Source organism: Sorex fumeus, unplaced genomic scaffold, assembly GCF_029834395.1.
Source record: "Sorex fumeus unplaced genomic scaffold, SorFum_2.1 ptg000028l, whole genome shotgun sequence".
In the NCBI taxonomy this organism is placed as follows: domain Eukaryota; kingdom Metazoa; phylum Chordata; class Mammalia; order Eulipotyphla; family Soricidae; genus Sorex; species Sorex fumeus.
In genome coordinates this window covers 8012474-8016488 of record NW_026606085.1, presented here as the reverse complement: position 1 = coordinate 8016488, position 4015 = coordinate 8012474, and positions in this window count along the sequence as shown.

Here is a 4015-nt window from a genome sequence, read left to right as displayed (position 1 = left end):
TGCATCTCTCACCAAAACATGGCTGTAGCTGCCCCATGCTCACCCCAAATCTCCCCATCTATACGTGTGTGTCCCTTACAATTGCTTCCTAAACCGGCTTGTTAAGTGCTGCTAGCAGTCTCACCCCAGACTCCCAGAACCCCTGGGTCTGCCCTCCTCTTTCGTGTGTAGCCCAGTCAGTTACACCCAGTGAGACAACTATGCCCATCTCAGTTGGCACGGGAGCGCGAGATCAGAGTCGAGATCAGCTGAAACCTGGGGCCCTGCTGATCAGCCTCAGGTGCTCAGCACAGACCCAGCATCTCATGCCTTCAGATGATCCACAGATCATCGCTCGCCTGCAGCTTGCAGGGGTGGGCTCAGTTCCAAACTCCTAAGGGGGAACCTGCTCAGACAGCACCTGTGTGGTTTCGTCGGTCCCTACTAATGTCCACCAGGGGGCTCCCACACCGCACGTTTTCACCGCTCAGGTATGTTGCTTAGGTGTGGGACAGCGTCCTTCTGCCCAGAACTTTCGCGTCTGCACAATTCCAGCTTATCCTATCTCCACAACGTGGTTTAAAATGCTTTTCTTCCACATTAAAAAAAAAGTGCTACATCACCACTGATCGCCAGGGATATGCAAGTCAAATGCGCCCAGGGCCCTTCCCGTCTGGCAGCCTGCAGCACTGGCACAAGCCGGCAACAGCTTTTAAAAGGTATGCTCTAACTGGGGCTTTCGCCCAGCTTGGACCTGGAGGATAACACGCCGGGAATTGACCTTGCTCACCTGGGACCGGATTCCTCTGCAGGGCTGTGTCTTCTCCAACATTAGGTGTTGCTCTCATCTGCAATTCCATCAGAGAATGAATCGGACCTCCGCTTAGATCCCTGCCTGCGGCTGGTGTGTTGCGTGTTCAATTAGCTAAGGTCCCAGCCCAGCACTGGCCATGGGAAGGCAGCGGGGCACTCTGGCATTTGGCATGAAGGAAGACTCCAAGGCGGAGATTCCTGGCACAAATCTTGTCTGGGGGGCGTTTGGGCTGTGAGCAATCCTCTGCCTAACAGGCCTGCCCAGTGTCCAGCATTTGGGGGTTAGGAATACTTGTAAGCCCCCCACAGAGGAGTTTGTGTGTTCTTCGGCAAGGAAGTCCTGGATGGACACGGCCTCAGCATGAGTCACGCCCTAGCCGCAAGCTCTGACAGGATGTCCCAGAAGAGTGCCCACAGAACCTTCACGTTGTGACAGCATCAAAAGCCCCTGGAGGACACTCACGCTACCCCTAGAGCAATGCCAGGCACATATTCCAATTTGGGGAATGGCGGTCCTGAGGCCGGCCCTGTTGGAATGACCTCACCTAGGGAGTGTGGCCACAGAAACTTGTGGGGGCTGGGACGCCGGGTGCTCTCCCTTCTCCCAGAGCTGTGGGACCAGGCAGAGTCACCCGTGGGCAGGTAGCCCAGGAACACTGCTTCAGGGCCCACCCTACAGCCCCCACCCAGACTGCAGGAGTCCTGAGGACAACGGGAGGGACCGGGCGCAGGGCGGGCTCTTCCCCGCACGCCTGGGGAGAGAGGCTGCTTCCCCTGTTATACAAAAATCTCTCCCACCTCCGCTGCTCATGGCTATTTCTTTCTTGATTTGGGGGCTACACTTGGCAGACTCGGGGCTGCCTCCAGGCTCTGCAATGAGGGCTCACTCCTGGTGGGCTCGGGGCTATATGGGATTCTGGGGATTGAACTGCGGCTGCAGCGTTCCAAACAGGTGCCATACCTCTGTACTAGCTCTCCGGTTTAGATGTTGATTATTTTAAGGTAAAGTAATCCAGACAGCCTTCTGCTGCTGTGGGAAGCCACTGGTCAGCTGGTCGAATGCCTCGTTCAGTCGCAGGTAAGCCCTCCAGTGTGTCCTTCTGGGGCTGTGAAGGCGCTGAGGGACCTGCTGGTGTCGGCAGCGGCTGCAGAGAAGGAAATGACAGCAGCATCTCCCCACCTCTAACCTCAGCATCTTCCCAGGAGAGGAAGCTTAATTACATATGGGCTATTTCGGGTTGCTTCTCTCTATGTAAAATTTGTATTTGCTAGGTTTTTATCCCCCCAAAGGAAAAAAGAAAGACACCAGCCAAAGTAATAGTCACCAGCTTTTATTTGATTAACTGACACAGTGACCCTGGAGTGTGTACTTGGGACAGTAACTTTAATTTCAAGTGACCCAAGGCTCAGAGTGGTCAAGTGTTTTTTTGTTGTTGTTGTTTGTTTTTGCCCAGAGATACATCGCCAGCAGCTGCCCCAGCTGTTCTCATGGAGTCCTGACATTCATACTGATAGGACCACTGTTCTTACAACTTACAGCCTTCTGTCAGGAAATCTACTGCTAGTCTGCCAGTGACATTCTGCCTAGTCAGGCCTAGACTTCGGTAAATGGACTCTCAACCTTTTCTTTCCTTTCTCTGCACCCCAGCCCTAGGAGGGCTGTTGGGAGGAAATCTGAAGCTCTTCCATTGTTCTCTACTCCCATGCTGTCATAGTACCACCCAGAAACCTCCCATCTAGTTCCAAAGCAGAAACTAAGAAACATACATAGCTTCGCCAGCACCTGTCTCTATGCTGCAGTGGGGCACCTGAGCATAGTTTTTTTTTGGGGGGGGGGAGGGCGATAATAGAAGCCATCAGGACCTCTGCTTTCAAGCCCTTCTTGAGTGTTGATTTCGTTACAATGGTTCCCCACTAGGTAGTGTCTCTCTTGGAAACTCAGCAAGCAAAAGCCATTTGTCCTTGTTCATGTCAACATACATGCTCTAGTGTTTTGAAGCTGTACCATACAGCATTATTTGCTGTGATAGAGACTATGTCCCAAATGCTACTGTCTCTGTTTGTTGTAACTTTGGCCGAGCATGGTGCTGTGCCCAGATGCAGTTCCACCCTCAGGTGGTGGTGGCTGAAAGCTGTCTCCAGGTGCCCTGAGTCACTGGCTTCTGCCTCAGAGTGCCTGGCGCTGTCCTGCAGCAGAGCAAGAAGTGGAGCTGTGTGTGTTGCATGGCACCATCCTGCCATCCGCTGGCTGGCCGTGCCCTGGGCAGACTGTGCTCCCTGCGTTTATTTCCCATCTGGGTTATGGTTTCCCAGGGCCCGATCTCTCTGGATTTCCTCTTTCCTGTCTGCCCCTACTCCTTAATCACCTGCATCACCAACTCTCTAGAAGACAATTCTCCCTTGTTGATTCTTGAGAGAATTGTATTTCTCTGCTTATATCTTGGCCCAAACACGGATTGAGACCCACCTAAAGATTTCTTAGACATCATCATGGTGTGGTGTCATACGCTTTGAAAAGGCGTGAAATTGTTCCCTAAAACACATAAGGTTGTATAAGGTGATATTACCTCAATGAAAAATAGTAATAACCAAATATGTGTTGTGTGGATGTAATGTAAAAAAAAAAAAAAGCTGGTTTTGGAGGTTTTCGGATGTAACACATGTGGTGGAGTACACCCCGGCCCCTGCCCCATGCCCAGCCCCGCCCCTGCTGTGGGTATCTGTAGTTGGTGTCCCAGTGCCCAGCACTGATGCAAGCACCTCTCCCAGAAAGAAGCGAGATACCAGGGGAGGCTAAGACAAAAGCTTTGTGAGCCTGAGTCACTGTGAACTGTTGCGGTGACCCTCCATGACTGATAAAAACACTGCATCATTGCAGCCTACATCTGAACCCGATGTCATCCATCGTTGGTCCTCAGGAATAAGAAGGCACTGGGCCATCTCAGCATCTACACGGCCACTTTTGAATCTCAGATTCTATCCTTTGGTCTAAAGCCCTGGGGAGCCTGTGGTGGTTATTGACTGATGTGAAGCCACTGTTTTGCTACACAGTGATTTTCTTTTCCCCTTGAAAGTATGTTTGTGATAATAGAACTTGACCATCTGAGTTACACGGAAATGAAAAAGTATTTTACATGCAGTTATGAAAAATCATTTTAAGATTCTGCTTCTCAGGCAAGTATTACCGATAATAAGGAATAATTTCTATCTATATACAGAAAAA